General features: G+C 47.7%; 1 long non-coding RNA gene across 1 annotated transcript; it reads right to left on the reverse strand.

The window, feature by feature from the left end:
- Positions 1 to 12451: 12451 nt before the first annotated feature.
- LOC140697596 (uncharacterized) lies at positions 12452 to 17256 on the reverse strand. Its single transcript, XR_012074753.1, has 4 exons — positions 17165 to 17256; positions 14744 to 15007; positions 13426 to 13513; positions 12452 to 12523 (listed from the first exon to the last, which is right to left on the reverse strand). It is a non-coding gene; the product is annotated as an uncharacterized lncRNA (long non-coding RNA).
- Positions 17257 to 17660: the final 404 nt, after the last annotated feature.

The raw sequence follows: 17660 nt of genomic DNA on the forward strand, positions 1-17660 counted from the left end.
TGCCTGCTCAAAAAAAAAAAAACCCAAAACAAACAACAAAAAAACCAAAACAAAACAAAACTGGATATGTGCCACACTTCCTTGTTTCCTTAAATTTTTTACATTTTGTGAAAAACTATTTTTTTTAGATAATATATTGTAGCAACTCTGGATACTGAGTCCCTCTCCTCAGGGGTTTGTTGCTGGTTTTTTGTTTGTTTGTTAGTTTGTTTTGTCTGTTTGTTCATTTGCTTGGTGACTTGGCTAGACTATTTTGATGAAATCTATACTGCCTGAAGCATGCAGCCTCTGAGTTTCTCCTCAGAAGACACACCTTGGGCATAACCCTGATCTCTCCTCCTCTAAGGCTGACAAGGGTTTTAACTGGGTTTCCTTGGACTGTTTGCCTGATGTCCCTGTTGAACTTTCAGTTGGCCTGCCTCTATGAGTATCCAACCCAGGCGTTATTCTCCACTAATTGCTAGCTGACTGCTCTGTTTTTATTGACCAGCTTTGAAACATACCTTGTCCCACAGTCTGATCCAATTAGTGTCTCACTGCTTATCAGAGCTTTCTTTGAGGCCAATCTCTGAAGCTTGCTCCAGCCCAGGAGGGCTCCTCTCAGCTGTCTCTTATCCTGGTTCTCCCTGTTAAATTTCTAGCTGTCTCATTTCAGTTGTTGCTCTCATGGAGCTGCCAGTCTCCTCGTAATTGCTCATCATCAAAATCTCCATTATCTTTGGCAGCGCCCTGAGGCTTGAACTTCATGTTCTATTCCAAATGAAGTCAGTTTCCTCTGGGAGAGCCATAGAGCTGTGTTCTCACTGCTTGTCTCTTTCTCTGAGATCCTCTGTGCCGCTGTTTTGAGGCTGGGAGTCAGAGCAGCGGCTTGCTTCTCTCGGAGTGATACACCTGTTCTACACTTGGGGTGATGAGCACATGCAGTAGCCTCTGGCCCTTGTGGCTTCCCTCTTCTGGCATTGAACTGCTGCCCTGTGAGTGAAATGAGCTGAGGATGACTGGATCCAGTATCCTCAGCCTGCTGCACCTGGGTAGAGCTGCTGCCCTGTGAGTAGGGGTTTGGTGGGAGAAGGGATCCCCAGAGTTCTCAGCCACACTTGCCTGGATTAGCGCTTTTTTAACACAGAGCTGGTAGGAGGTGAGAAATGCTGGTGGCCTGTTCCTTTTGGGGGAAAAACTGTAGCCATAAATTGGGAAGTGAGGTGAAAGGGAGCTCCATCTTCTTGACTGCACCTGCCCAGACTGTGTGCAAGGTGGTACATTAGATGTGTGCTGAGTGGGGGTGATCCCCATGTGCCGTCAGGTGTAGAGTATTGTGTTTTTTTTGGCTTCTGGTGGACCCAGTCCAGGGATGGACAGATTGACTTTTCATTATATCCCTTTTTGTAGTCATTGAATATTGAACATGTACATGTATTATCAATTCTAAAAATAATATTTTAAAATGTGTTACTGAATACTGTTGAGTTCTTGTCTCTTACTCTAACCCCACTGCTACATCCACCCAACCTCTAGGCCTTATTGATTCTACTGTCTAAGCTTTTCTCAAATCTGTTTCCATTTCTCTCCATCTCCTTTCCCATTTCTGCCCCCTGCTCTCTTGCAAGGCCCAATTTAAAGGCCTCCTCCACCATGAAGTCTCCCTGATACCCTCCCGCTGATGCAAGTTCAGCTCTAGGTAAATTAAGTTTGGGGTACCTGGGGTATATATCTAAATCTGGAGCTTAGAAGAGATTTAGACCAAAGATGCAGATTTAGGAGTTAGTAGGTACATTATAGGCTGTGTTCTTGGGCACTTGAGTTTGTTTGGGACTGAGGATTGAGAACTGCCATTTCTGGGATGGAACCTGGTTGTCAGGTGTAGCTCCTCCCAAGCTTTCAATTTGATATTGGACTTCTGAAGAGATGCAGGACTTATAAAATCACAGTGAACTGCATCTAGCAGGATTTCCTCTGCCTACCCACGGGACCACACAGCATGTGCTCTCCCCAAGGTGAGAAATGACCTGGAAAACCCCTCCATGCCTGGCACTGTGCAGCAGAAGGCATATTTCCCTCCACTGTCTCCTGGGACGCCCTTGAGAGCTTCCACTTGAGAAACACATCCATTCATGACACAGCTGCTGCCTGGTACCCACTGAGGTCAGCGCAGACGCCTGCCTGGAGGAAACAGTCGGGAGACAGAGCTGATCCCAATGTCTCTGCTCATTATGACAAGGCTCTGGTGTCTTTTCTGATGTCTCCTGCCCTGGATGTGGGAAGAAAACCTGGCACTGCTGAGGGTGTTCCTTATGAGTCAAGGTGGAGCCATTCTAAGGATGAACTTCAACAGGAAATATGCAGGTTTGTCCTGGAAGCCCATTGTCCCTTGCTGAATGGCCATAGTTTTTTAACCTTCTGAATGAGTAGAAGCCCTGGAGCTGAAATTTCAGAACTGAAGGTGGTAATGAAAGAGCTGGTGCAGAGGGGCCACTGGTACACCCTTTACCCCCCGGGATATATTAACACCCCCACCCTTCAATCTGAGCCCCTTAGCTCTCCGGAAAACCTGGCAGGGCCAAAGTCCCCTGTTACCTGTGATTGTACTGTGAAGGATGGTGGTGGTTATTCAAACATCAAACTAATGCATTTCTATTTCCCCATAAATAGCTACCCCTTGGGCTCCCTTCTGCTAACTGAATTCTGTTCAGACCATGAACGTGAGAAGATAGTCACTGCTTGGCTTTGAGTTTCAAGACTGACTTGAATTTCCCATGAGGCAACAGTCTATGAAGTCAGGCTTCATTCCCCCAGAGAAGGGATGTCTAAATTCCATATGTCCCCTTGCAGTCAAAGCTCTGGGTTCTGAGGACACAGAGTGCGATGTGAAAGAGAGACACCTGCAACAAAGGGCTGGGAAAAGCAATTGACGGCTTGGGGGGGTATTTCCTGGCCTGACCTTCCTGTTTCTTCCTTAGTTGGGGGAGAACTCCAGGTAGGGAGTGGAAACTCATGGTCAGGACTTTTGGTTAAATATGGTGGAGTAACAGTCACTTACCTAAACCCCACTAACCCCATACAGACGGAATAAGAGAACGTGCCGAATAACAGGAAACTGCAGCCAAGGAGAGTCATCAGCACATCTCAGAGACGGAAGTGGGTGGACTTTGTGAAGCAGAGGAAAGTGAGACTTAAGCGGTGCCCGGGTGGGCCAGACTGTCGGGAGACAAGCTGTGGGACCCCGGGACCTAGGAGGAGCCAGGGCTCCAGTGGTGTGGACTGTGGACTGGCCACATCTGCACGGTGAGCAGTGAGACCTCTAGGCCCTGCTCCTGCCCCCTCCCCACCACAGGAGCCCTGGGTGGCTCTGCAGAGGCTGGGATGAGGCTTGAGAGCCCGAGTGAGGAGGTGAGGCCCAGCCACTTTCTCTACCCCTTCCTGGAATGTTCCCCTCTCCTGCAGGAGGCTGAACAATCACCCCTGAAGAAGCCACCCAGCTAGGAGGCCACAGTGATGCTGTGGGGCCATGTCTGGTTGCCTCACATGAGGCACATCTTTAGCCAGGCCCAGCCTACTGGCCACCAGAGTCTCCAGCCAGCATTTCTAAAGCTTTTCCTTTCAATAGTCACATACAGTCCAGGGCCAGCTGACTTTCCCAGAAATCCTCTGTGAAATCATAATTTATAAAAAGAAATATATATTTGGTCTTGTTTAAAGCACAGAGCTCCTAAAACCCTTGGAATTTCCTAAGCAGAGTGATGAAGATGTTATGTTAATGAGATGATTTTGGAAAGTCCCTTCGGATGGGGGCTGGTTGGCAGGAGAGCCAACTTTGCAAGCACGTGATTAGAGGGTTAGAACGCCCCGGGAAGGGGAGAGGGGTTGGAGACTGACTCAATTGCCAACAGTCAGTGATTTAATCAATCATGCCCATGTAATGAAGCCTCCAGAAAAGCCCAAAAGGACAGGGTTTGGAGACTTCCAGGCTGGTGAACACATGGAGATTTGGGGAGAGCAGGGCTCCTGGTGAGGGCATAAAAGCTCCATGCTCTTCCCCTATAACTTGCCCTGTGTATCTCTTCCATCTGGATGTCCTGGATTTATATCCAGCTACAATAAACCAGTGATCTAGTGAGTAAATGGGTTTCCTAAGTTCCGTAAGCCACTCTAGCAAATTAATATCAAACACAAGGAAGAAGCGGGTCGTGGAACTCTCTAATTTATAGCCAACTGGTCAGAGGCCTAGGTGACAACTTGGCTTTTGACTGGTATCTGAAGGGAAGGGGGGTCAATCTTGTGAGACTGAGCGCTTAACCTGTGGGATCTGAGGCTATCTTCAGGTAAATACATGTCATAATTGAGTGGAGTTGTAGGACAATCCGTTGGTGTCAGAGAATTACCTGGATGTATGTTTGGGACCTCCCTCCACCCCAGACTTTACATATTCATTGGAAACTGGTGATCAGAATTTCAGCCTCTAACCAGAAAGACAAAGAGATCAGAATAAAAGCAGACAGAGGAACTGGGAGGACCCTGAGACCAGCAGGAAAGCTGGGGGAACACAGACATCACCACCACCACCACCAATCCTAGAATTACTGTCTTTAGCAAGACAGGAGATCTTGCGTCTAATCCACTGGATGCCTTAGAAGGCCAGTTCAGAAGGCAAGAGTGATCAGAGACAGAAAAATTAAGTGTCCAGTGGAAGGGTGGGAAGGGATAGCTCTCCCTGTTCACTGCTCTCACCAGTGCCCACATGCCTGTGGTGTCTCTCCTGGCTCTACCTGTCTGCAATCTGTCTCTTTCTGCCTCTACCCGTCTCTGCTGCTCCTAGTGTGCTGACCCAGTTAGGGAGCAAGGGGTCCCCATACATCTTCAGCAGACCTTTGCTTCTCTCTCATTGCTAACCACCTCTGTTGGTGTGGGCATCTGGAAGAGGGAACATTTATGCTCTGCAGGCTGCAAGGTGCAGGTACATAAGGGATTGAGTGTTGGGTACATCGACTTGGCCATTCTCCCCCTGAGGATGCCAGGGTTGTCTGCAATGCCCAGCTGCTGGTAGCGGATGGTAAGGTCCCTACATTAGGAAGCCTACCAAAGTGTGGGTCCTTGCCACCACCGGCTGTGAAAGAATTCAAAACAGAGGCAGAGGGACAAAGTGAAAACGTCTTTATTGCTCTAAGGAGGAAAAGGAAAGAAAGTGCTTGAGCCAGGAGCTATCAGCCAACATGGCTGGTTGAGGCAGCTCCAGGTCAGGTCACGTGGACTCTTTATTGGAATCTTCTGCCATCATGTCCTTCTGGGTGTGCTGGAGCCAATCACTTTTTTTTCATCCTTATAGGGGCTTTTATGGTTGTTGTCATGGCAATCATCAACTGTCATGGCACTGGTGGGTGTGTCATTTAGCATGCTAAAACATTACAAGGAGCATATAATGAGGCTCAAGCTCTGCTGGAAGTCAGATCCTCCGCCATCTTGAGTCTGGTTGGTTCTAACTAGTACTTATTTCTTTTTTTTGCAGCTGCCTCCTGAGACTTAGATAAGAGTAATTGGTTTCTATTCGAGGAAGGGGCAGGGGTATAATCTTGGGGGCAACAGCCTTGGTAACATGGGACTATAAACAACAGGCAGGGTTTGGGGGAGGGGCTGCAGTGTCCTACTTGGTGTCATTGCCACCAGGATCCTGTGATGAACATCTTCTACAGGACTCTTCTTGGAGCCCTGTGAGGGTCTCTGTAGGATGTCTACCTTGGAGCAGAGCTTCTGGATTGTTGAAATGTACCTGCTTCATGTTATGAGCACCACCATATTGCTTTCCTGGATGTCTGAATCCAGTGTATTCCACTCCTGGTGGAGCAGGAGGATTTCTGTTTCTTCACATCTTAGCCAGCACTTGGTACTATACACCTTTTTAGTTTCTGTGTGTGATTTTAGTGGGTACAAAGTGGTCTTTTCATTAAAAACCATGCTTTATCTTGTTACCAGTGAATGTGTCCCATAGGCTCGTTAGCCGTTTGGGCTTTCTTTCCTGTCATTCCTATTCATCTCCTTCTATCTCTTGAAGTTTCTGACTTTTTAACATGTCTTTTCCAGGAATTCTTCATAGTCCAGATTTCAAGCTCTTGTCATTTTGGATGTGGCTTCATCTGTTAATTTGTAGATGAAGTTTGTCACTGGATGTCATGAAATCCATCAGTTCTTCATCTTGTGTTTTGTCCTTTTATTTCACAAAACTTTATCATTTTAATTTTATGTAAGAAGACTTTCTTCACCCCTGGTCATGAGGATATTCTGCATTTTCTTCTCATGGCTTTATAATTATACCTTTCCCATTTAAGTCTTTAATCTGTGTGGCATCCACCTTTGTACATGGTGTGACATGAGGGCTGAATTTATGTGTCTCCACATCAGGAACGATACCTCCCATGAAACTGTCCCTTCTCCTCCGCTTTCTAGTGTTGCTCCTTCTTACACTGAGTCCCCACCCATGCTCTTTGTCAGTTTTGGAGCACAGTTGGCTGCTGTCAGTAAAGTTCTGAAGCACGTCTGAGTGCCCGGGAGAGCGAGTTCTCCCTTTGCTCTTTTTCCAAAGTGTGCTGAGCTGTCTGCAGATCTTTCTTGCCCTTTATCAATTCAACAATGTGCTTGTTTGCATCCTTCACAAATTCCAGCTGGAGTTTTGAGTGGGATGGTGTTGAATTTGTAGTTCATGCCACTGCAACTTTACAGGTACTTGTGTATCAATTTGACTGCTGCTTACCTTCTGTATGGAGCCCAGGGGGACAGTGGTGTGTTGGCCTCAGGTGTCTTTGATTCCCCAGCACACATGCATACTGCATACTCTGCATGGGCTGCAGAAGGAGCTCACCAGTGCCTTGTTGGTTAAATCTGTCGAATGGCCGTGTTAAATAATGATGCCTGTGAAAGCACTTTGCAAATGTGGAGACAGCAGAGGGACACAAACCACAGGCCAGTGCCAGCACGGGGTTCACTTCTGTTTCCCCCTTCCCAGCTGTGTGGACTTGGGCAGGCGGAGGATGGCTTCCTTATCTGCATCATGAGTGATGCTTCCAAAGTGACCCCTGACACAAAGGAAGCATCACGTGTGCATCAGCTATAAGCATTATTACCAAAGCTGATGTGAAGGAAAGATGATGCTAATTCTGCTTAACCATCTCCTGATGGTTAGTGTGAATCTGCTGGCGGGTCACTCCGGCACACTTGATGTGTTTTGCCATCTGTCTTAGCTCAGTTGCCATAACAACATACTACAGACTGGTGGCTCAAACCACATTGATTTCTCACAGTTCTGGAGGCTGGAAATCTGAGATCAGGGTGCCAGCAGGGTTGTGTTCTGGTGAGAGGCTTCTTCCTGGCCTGAAGGTGAATGCCTTCCTGCTGTGTCCTCACATGTCAGAGAGAGAGACAGAGAGAGAAACAGAAAGAGCTCTGGTGACTCTTCCTTTCATAAGACTACCAGTCCTATCAGATTAGGGCCCCACCCTTATGACTTCATTTAACCTTAATCATCTTCTTAAAAGCCCCATGTCTTCTTCTAAAAGTCACATTGGGGTTACAGCTTCAACATGTGAATTTTGGGGGACACAAGTGGGTCCATAGCACCATCAGACAGCACAGGATACAGAGACAGTGTTGCAGCAAAGTGTGTTACAGCTCAGTGTTACAGCGCAGTTGTGACAGCAACCTGGATTTGGCGAGAGACCAAGCAGCACTTGGAGGGCTGGAGAGCTCAGGTTTATTACGCCAGCGGGCCCAGAGGAGTTAACACTCCAAGCTCTGGACACTGTCTGTAGGTTTACACAGCCTTTTATAGGCTACCAGTCTACACTTTGCAACATCATATGCAAATAAGGTGTAACAAAGTTGACAATTAGGAACGAGCTTTGTAGAAATGGACCAATCAGAAGTGATAGAAATGGACCAGTCAGGAGTTAGCTCAGGGAATCAATAGAATCTTAGGGGTAAGTTCCGCTTTCCTAGAAGTAAGCCTTTTCAGAGTTATAAAGTGAGATAATGCTGCTGGGCCAGGGAATCGAATGGTGCTGGCAGGAGTAGTCGCCCTGCCTGGGGGTCCTGCCGTCTTTTTCATGGGGCTTCCTACCTCAATAGAAAGGTTTCCCTGCCTGTTTTTTCCTGAGGCCCCTGGACCACAGGTACCCACTGCCCCTCTTTGCCGAGAGAGCCGAGAGGCTGGAACTTAGAGCAGTAGGGCCCTGGCAAGTAGAGGGAGGCTCTTTGGGAGATGGGTGTCTTCTCCTGACCTTGTGTCTGCCTAGAGGAGCATCAGAGGAGGTGGCTCAGAGGACCTCTAGTGCACCGTTTGCTGTGCTGTGCTAGGGGAGGACTTGGGCATCCCTGAGCCCCTGCTCAGCCAGGGGAGGGTGATGCCAGGGGACACCAAGGTGGGCACAGGAAGTGGGGAGAGAGAGGCCTGTCCCCAACAGAGTGATGCTGGGTGACCTCTGGCTTGTATGTTGGGCTGGCCGGTTTAGCAGCTAACCTGTGGGCTGTCTCAGGACCAAGGTGACTTTTATCATCTGAGAGTGACCAGAAAAGTGGGGCCCTGCCTCAGTTTACCTCTGAGGTGAGGGAGGGGGCAGCTGGCTGGTGGCGATTCAGGGCAGTGGGGCTGCCACTGGGGAGTCCCCGAGGCACCTGTGCTGGTGGTAGTCTTCTCAGTCCCATTTCACAGATGGGGAGACGGAGGCACGGAGAGCTCTGGTAACTGGTGCGCAGGTGCAGAGCTGTGGTCTGTGGAGCCCACAGGTGCAGTGTGCTGCCCCCTCGTGAGGGCACTGCTCCCACTCTTGTCCCCCGCGGTCCCTCCCTCCCCTTCTGCTCATCCTGGCACTGCTGTGCCCCTCGACGCCCCCAGTCTTCCTTCTTGGGGGAGGTCTTCCATGCTTGCAGGGGTGCCCCCTGAGGAGGTGGCCTGTGCCAAGGACAAGTAAGTGTTCCTGTCACTTGAGCCAACGCCTGGGCATGGGAGTGCTGGGGCAGTGACCTGGGGGGAGCCTGAGGTGGTGACAGTGGCTGGGTGCCGGGCAGCAGGAAGACATGGGACCTGTGCTCTAAAACATCTCTTTTGAGAGTGCAGAGGGATCCTCTACCCCGAGACTCAGGGGGGCAGATCCTGGCCAGGATCCCTAGGAAATCTAGGAGCAGGGAGCTCTGGAAATACCCAGCGGCTTCCAGCGGCGCTGTGATGCAGGATCTGTGGGAGGAGGATTGCGTTAAGCTCCAAAGCGGGATGTTCTCCTGGCTCCTGGTGCAGTCAGAGATCCAGTGAGTCCCGGAGAAGGGGGGCTGGTGTGCATGGAGCCGATAGACCAACGCCCCACAGTCATTTGACACAAGTTTGGGTCATCTTTCCAGAAAACCCAAACCCATTCACACATAATGTAATTTAAAAAACCTTTTTATTTTGAATAACTTCAAATGTACAGGAAGATTGCAAGAAATCCCGTAAACTCTTTACCGGGATCACCAACATGCCACATTTGCATGAACATCCTGTTCTCTGTCTCTGTATCTATTTATCTATCTATCTATCTATCTATCTATCTATCTATCTATGCACATTACATATATACGTACACACACACTTTATCTATTTCTTATACTACTTTAAGTAGATATATGATATATATTCCTTTATGTATATGTGTGTATACACACAGACACACAAAATTTTTCTTTTTTTCTTAGTCTTTTGATGTGAAGTTGCAGATACCATTCATTCTTCTCCCTAAGAACTCTGGATGTCTCCTAAAAACAACGCCATTCTTTATAGTTATCAAATTCAGGAAACTAAAATCCAATTTTCTTACCTAATGTGAAAAGTTGAGGTTTACCAGTTGTCCTGATAATGTGTCATGCGTGGCCTTTCTCTCTGACCCATAATAGCCAGGATCTTGCATTGCTTTAGCCTTCTACGGTTTCCTTTAGCTGAGAGGGAAAAACCTTGACTTTTAGGGCAAAGAAATAAAGCTGCCTTTTTCTACTTCATTCAAAACCCTGTCCTCCAGTCTCAATTTGGTAAGTGGGGTATGGAGGCCGTATTTCAGCAACAGTCACACCCCGCACACCGAGGTCACCCCCACACTAAGTTGTCCAGTTCCCCGACTGGCCTGTCTTAGTCTCTCTTGAGTTACAGCCAAGGGCTCTGGCCTCTCCTGGGGGCTGCAGGAGGGTCATGGCTTGGGGGCTGCCTGTGCGCTGCCAGGAAATGTTTTGGTTCCTGGGAAAGTCCCCCGTATTCTCAGCCTGCTCTCCCTCTCTTTGGCCTCCGGAAGTCCCCTGGGCTGCACAATGGGCATCACTCGACACCAAGGCCATGAGTCACGCTGGGTGCCCTCTCCTCACCCACCCACTCCCTAGCTCCCCCAACACCACTGCCATCATCTGAGCTCATCTAGAGGCCCGAGGTGGGATCTTTCCTAAGCCAGGATGGTTCCAGCTGGTACTGGGTGTCTTGGTAGGATGGAGTGGGGGTGGTCAGAGAAAGTCAGGAAAGGGAGGGGGCGATGTGGCCACCTGGGCATTTGTCCAGAACTCTCGGTGTGCAAGGATGCACTTGCCTCCTTGGCAGCCCCTCCACATGTCTGCTGTGGATGGGAAGAAACCCCAAATTCCCTGGGGAAGCGACGTGGGGCACTAGTCCCTCTGGGCCGCCTCCCCCGGCGGTGGTGGGCTGCCAGCCAGCCCTACCCCCTCTCCTTGAGAACAAAGGCATATAGACAGGGCAGGGTGCTGAAGTCCAGGTGGTTTGTTCAGGGCAAGGACGAGGGTCCTACCAGCTACGTAATCCTTAACTTGGAGGACTGGATGGTTCCTTGCTGCTCAGAAACCTCTCAACTCTCAGGTTAGCACCCAGGAGATAGCCAATGCCCTGCGGCAGGCACACCTTGACCATCCTCTCCGCCGGGCACCCTCCAGACTGCAGACCTCAGGTCTGGGAACATTGCAGGGAGCACGGTGTCTGAATAAAGTGAGAACTTGGCAGCTGCCCTCAGCTTCTGATGAGTGACAGGGAGCTGATGTTCCCACATAAAGTGCATATAATTTTAGCTCAAAGCAGAGCCACCAGGTTTTCGAGCTGCCTCGTGTGGGTTTGCTGAGAGCAGAGGCAAGGTTCTTTCAGGTTTTGAAGGTGTGGATGAAAGCATGTGGACTGGTCAGGTTGGGCTCTCTGGTCTGCGGGGCCCCTAGGCTCACGGGGCCTGGCTTTGGCAGAGAGGTGAGCCCTGAGCCTCGACCTCCCCCCGCCAGGCTCCCCCACATCCCCAGGAGACCTTCTCACCACTCCTCGACCCTGCTCCATCAGGGCTCTGCCCCCCTGACATCACAGAATCCCACCTTGCAGTTTACCCGGGCTCAACCTCAGCCCCTTAATAGAGAAGCTGTATTGAACCCTGTGCTGGCTGTGGGTGCTGGGTGCGAGGGGCTCTCCCACACCTGAGACCCCCTCCTCCAGGCCCTGAACTCACTGTCCGGGTCGGGGGCTCTGAATGGCCCCAAGCCAGCCCCGCCCCTCCAGGAGCCTCACCTGCAGGGAGAGGGAGCTGAACACATCCTTCCCCGCTGAGCATCTGGACCTCTGGTGGGTGATGTGCCCACCGAGGGCTGAGCGCGTCCTGGACTGTCTGCTCCGGATGGAGGGCGAGGACGCAGAGTCTGGGCTCCAAGTCAGCTCTTCGTGGGACATGGAATCAGCCTCCTGCCTGAGTCTGGGAAAGCCTGTTCATTCATTCACTCATTCACTTATTCATTTGTTCATTCAGCAAGCATTTCTTAGGCCTGCTGGGTACCAGCAGCACTGCGGGAGCAATGTAGGGTCTTTACTCTGGGCTCACGGTAAGCCCTGTGTACAGGCTGAGAGATGATGGGACAGGCTGCTATCAGGGACTGAAAGGGCTGTGTTTCTCAGGCTGGCTGGCATCTCAGAGGCTCACACCCCATCCATCTGTAATAGAAAAGAGCAAGTCCGACTCTGTATTAGATCTGTTCTTTTGACCTTAACCTTGTGCTCTGTGTCCGAGGCTGTCTTGCTCGTTCTGCACCTTTTGTAAAAGAATGTTGTCTTTAGCCTGAAATAGACAGGAGATCCTTTTCCCTCTCTCGGTCTTTATGGAATTTTAATTTATTCAAAAAACTCCAGGTAATCAAAGATCATCCACTGACTGAGGACTTAGAGCCAGTCAGGCATCTTGGAAATTATATTTCAGCTGACTGTAGCCACATGCTCACCGCAGGCATCACAGATCTGCTGGTGTGACTGTGAACCCATGGCGGTTGCATTCCAGTTTGACACATATAAACTGATTTTTTAAAAAAAAGACATTAGTTATTATCATTCAATTCAGTTGAACACATGATTACATTTTCCTAGCCCTAAACATTTAGTGGAAATGATAAAGACTCAGAAAACCAGAACAGGAAATTTAAGACGTTCAAATTAATTAGATTTATTAAGAGGAAATAAAGACAACTTGCTTTGCCTGTATTGTATTCCACATTGCGACTGCAAGACAAAAGAAAATAAACAGCAACATTTTATAGCAAAATTATCAAGCCAGTTAAATTTGTCTAAAGTGGATAGTGCTGTGTAAATATTAAATGAATTATTTTTTGGTAATCCAGAGAATCCTTGTGCAATTCTCCTGTGTTTTCAGAGCCCACTGACATTCTTCAAATCTTGTCTAAACGTCTTGGTATTTTAGGCTTTTTTGGAGCGGTTTCCTTTTTCCTACTAACTAATCGCATTTCTTTGCCCCTGGTTCTGTAGCCTAGCAACAGCATTCAGAGCTGGAGATAGCTTCAGTTCTGTGTGCCCCTCTGATGGAGGATTTTTCTTAAAGAGTCAGCATCTTTGAATTCAAAGCATTAAGTGGCTTTCATTTCCTTCTGAGAGGTCTTATGTAAGTGCCTGTTAGGATCTGTTAACCAATGCAAACAGGTTTGCCTTTAAAATGTGAGGTTTGTTGAGTCCCTTGGGCGAGGGGCCATGTCCTTTTTGGAAAATATGTATTTTTTCATTTTTATTTTTTTGGAATAAGTAATTAGATCTCTCTTTCTTTCTTTCCTTCTTCCTTCCTTCTTTCTTTCTTTTCCTTCCTTCCTCATTTTTCCTCCCTTCCTTCCTTTCTTTCTCTCTCTCTCTCTCTCTCTCTTTCTTTCTTTCTTTCTTTCTTCTTTCTTTCTTTCTTTCTTTCTTTCTTTCTCTCTCTCTCTCTCTTTCTTTCTCTCTCTCTTTCTTTCTCTCTTTCTAGAGGTATTGGGGATTGAACCCAGGACCTTGTGCATGCTAAGCATGTGCTCTACCACTGATCTCTACCCTCCCCTCTATGGTCTCCTGAATCTATCTCCTGTTTCCAGAGCTGGCTAACAGCCAAAGACGAGGACCCAAGGGTCGCACTTTCCTACCTGCTGCGGTGTCTCTGGAAACACAGCTCCCTTCCAGACACACAGACCTGCCAGAGAAACAGGACGCGGAGACTTGCACAAACAGCGCCTGCAGTGGAAATTACAGAAAAAGGCCCCTGCAGGTACGCAGACAGACGCCCGGTGTGGGAGATCGACTGTCTGATTAACTTAAACTCTATCCTCTATCCTCTGCACATCAGTGAATGACACCAGCTCCATTTCCCACTCGCACAGCGTGGGCCTGTGGGGTCCATCACGGCAGCCAGAGGCCAGGGCAGTCCCCACTGTGGGACCTCCAGTGATTACATGGTGAGTGGTTGTCAAAATTGTATTTAACTCACTAACCAACAACAGCCCACCTCTCTGAGCATCTATGTGTCTCTGACAATCAAACTGCACCACTGGGTGCTTCCTCTCCGATCCAGGGTCATTCTAAGCACACGGTGACACAATTTATGCTTTCCAACAGCAGAAGGCACAGCTCAGGTTGGCAATCAGAAAGTGCTCTAACACGTACAAAAAGTCACCTTGTTTGAATGTGAATATGTGACCAGGATGCAGCTTGCTGGTTACTCCCACCCCTATAGCTCCAGCAAGATCCGTCCTCGTTTCCTGCCCCCACCAGAGCCCCAGTTCCTCTCTCTCCAGCCTGGCTCAGGTCGGGAGGCACAGGTTCTTAGAGTTACTCTGGCACAGACCCTGGCATTATCTCTGAATCCTCCTGGACCCAGAGGCTAAGGGTGTGGCTCTCAGCGGAATACTTGCTGGCCAGATGGCCAAAGGGCCCTCCCGGGAGGCAGGTAGAAGGCTGACTGCCCCTTGGTGCTGAGCCATGGCCGTTCCTCATTCAACCCGCTGGTGAACCTGGACAGGGTAGCAATGGCAGGGAGTACAGTCGCTTGTGCAATGCCCTGGCATTGGGGAGATCCAAGGATTGCCTTACCCAGGCTGTGGCATTGGATGGTGTTTCGAGCTGCCATTGGTGTAACTAACAAAGGGGAAATGAATAGGGTAGCCAGTTACCAAGTTAAAATGCAGACAGCAGACCAGGATCAAGACTCAATAGCCCAAGGCAGAACTTTAGGGAAGGACAAATCTACAGTCTCCTTGACCAGGCCAGGGCCCGACAGGGAGGAGTGGGGCCCCCCGGGTGGGCATATAGGCAGAGGTGTTTAGGAACATTGGACCCAAACCCCCTGGGCCCTCTGGACTGGCAGCCACTTTTAGAGGCCTGTGCAAGGCGGATGCCCATCAGCCTCTTAAGTGTCCACCCTGCCTCCTCCCCTGGCCACTAGGCTGATTTCTCCGGCCCTCTGACCTGTCAGCCTTTGGCCACACCCTGATCGCCATGTGCCCTTGGGGAAATCAGCTGTAGCTCTTCAGTGTTGCTCCAGAACTTCCTCCAGCCTTGCAACACCTGACCTTTGTCTCAGGTCAGCATGACTTAACCAGGAACCCCCTTCTGACACAGAATGGCTTGTGGGGCCCTCCTTGCTTTTGGATTGGTCCTTGAATCAGGAGAACCTGGGGGAGATGAAAACGGTCCTGCTTCCAAAGACTGTCGTGGGAAGAAAGTTGTTACCTGAATAAAGAAGAATTATTATTTCATTTGGGAGTTTGAGATTTGCATATGTTAACCACTATATATAAAAATCGATAAAAAACAAATTTCTTCTGTATAGCACAAAGGACTATCAATCTCTTGTAATAACCTTTAATGAAAAAGAATATGAAAATGAATATATGTATGTATATGCATGACTGGGACACTGTGCTGTACACCAGAAATTGACACATTGTAACTGACTGTACTTCAAGTAAAAATAAAATAGGGGGGTGGATATAGTTCAGTGGTAGAGCACACGCTTATCATGCATGAGGTCGTGGGTTTAATTCCCTGTCCCTCTGTTACAAATTTTTTTTAATTAAATGAAATAAAATAAAACATAAAAAAGAATTATTATTTATATTTAATAGCTCAATTTTAATTATTGAAACACACTGTTTCCCAGAGAAGTCTCAGTCCCCAGCAATTTTACCCCAGTACATCTGTGCATCTTAATTATCTGGACATTAAAAAATTTTTAGTGTAAAATTCTCACCTCAATTAAAATTGGGCAGAGGACTTGAATAGACATTTTTCCAAAGAAGACATACAAATGGCCATCAGGTACATGAGAAGGGGCTCAGAATCACTAATCGTCAAATTAGTGATGCAAACTGAAACCACGATGAGCTATCACCCCATGCCTGTTAGAAATTCTATTATCAAAAAGACAAAAGCTAACAACTGTTGGAGAAGATATGGAGAAAAGGAAACCTTTGCACCCTGTTGGTGGGAATCTAAACTGGTGTGGCTACTATGCAAATTTGTATCACGTTTCCTCAAAAAATTAAAAGTAGATCTACTGTATGATCCAGCAATCCCATTTCTAGGTATTTTTTTCTGAAGAAAATGAAAACACTAACTCAAAAAGATATCTGCATCTCCATGTTCATTGCTGCATTACTTACAATAGTCAAGATAAAGGAACAATGTAAGTGTCCACTGATGAAATAAAGAGACTGTGGAAAATGCATGATGGAATATTATTCAGCCATGAAAAAGAAGGAAATCTTGCCACCTGCAGCAACATGGATGAACTGAGAGGGTGCTAATGTGTTAACAATAAAACAAATCAGACAGATAAAGACAAATACTGCATGATCACTTATATGTGGAAAGTAAAAAAAAGAAAGTCAGACTCATAGAAACAGAATAAAAAAGTAGTTGCCCAGAGCTGGGGAGTGGGGGAATTAGGCAGAGGCTGGTGAAAGTTACAATCTTTCAGTTATAAAATAATTTCTTAAGATCCAATGTATAACAGCGACTATAGCTGATAACACTGTATTATGTAATTGAAATTTATTAACAGTGTAGAACTTACAGGTTCTAACAATAGCAAAAAAAGGAACAAATATGTGAGGTGATGGGTGTATTAATTGACTGGATGGGGAGAATCCTTTCACAATGCAGGTATACAGATATCAAGTCAGCACAATATACCCCTTAAATATCTTACAATTTTATGTGTCAATCATACTTAAATAAATCTGAAAAAAAATAAATAACCAAATAATTAAAATTCTGACCTCAGGATCCTTTCCGACTCTATGAATCATGGGGTATTCCTTAAGAATCTGAATTTTTTTTTAAGGAAACTGAATTTTAAAGCAAAGCAAACCAAACCAAAAAATCAAGAAATGTTCCTGGGGAATTCTGGTATAACCGATTCAAGGACCAGTTTTGAACCTTTGCTATGTAGAACACTAAATCTAAGTTCATTAATTTAGCTAGCGTTTATTGAACCCCTGTGACATAAAGATGAAAATGAAAATAATTTTGTGATCATGCTGGTGAGTTAAGCTAGATATTTGCCTGATGTAAGAGCTCAGCATATCTTTGTAATGTTTGTTATTTTGTTTCATTTTGACTTTATTTTTACCCTATTCTGTTGCCCGTAACTAAAGAGGGAAGAAGGAGACAGAGGACTACATCAAGTGAGCTGGCCTAAGGCTGCAGACCCTCAAAATCTCTCCTTGGTTCTGGCTGGGGGTCTCAGGGCCCCCACATCCACTCGCTGGCAGCCCTGAGTCCAGGGCTGAGGTCCTGGCTCCAGGTCTGCAGGATGTTGGGGGCAGGACGGTGCCTGGGGCTCCTCCTCAGCCTGCGATGTGCCCAGGGCCTGCCACCCCTCACCTCGTCAGACCATGACACCCGAGATAGAAGCGTGGATGCAGCGGGAACTGGAGAGAAGAACACTGGACCTCCACAGAGTATGCACTCCTGGGATGAAACCTCAGCCCGGGAGAGTGTTTGCTTTCTCTTCCGGGTTCTGAGTTCCGGTTTCCGGGTTCTGTTTCCTAGCTCCCCAGTTCTGCCATTTTCTGCAAACTGGACTGTTACAAAACTACCTCTTGCAGAGAGAAATTTCTGGAGCCAACTGTATTTTGCATGGAGCCAACCATCTACACATAACTAGCTGAATCCTTTTCTTCCCTATAAAAGAGGAGCCTGCATCCACTTTTGGAAGCCTTAGTCAGAAAAAAATCCAGCAGTTCCTCCATCTAGGGCTGAACTGTGACTTGGCCACAGCCCTGAAGCCTGTCGGCTCGACGTTCTAGTTGGTACCCTGGGTGAAGGGCTACACGCCCAGGGCCTTCATGTCTCCTGGATGCAAAGTGGTACCGACGGA

The sequence above is a fragment of the Vicugna pacos genome, chromosome 7, assembly GCF_048564905.1.
Source record: "Vicugna pacos chromosome 7, VicPac4, whole genome shotgun sequence".
Classification (NCBI taxonomy): domain Eukaryota; kingdom Metazoa; phylum Chordata; class Mammalia; order Artiodactyla; family Camelidae; genus Vicugna; species Vicugna pacos.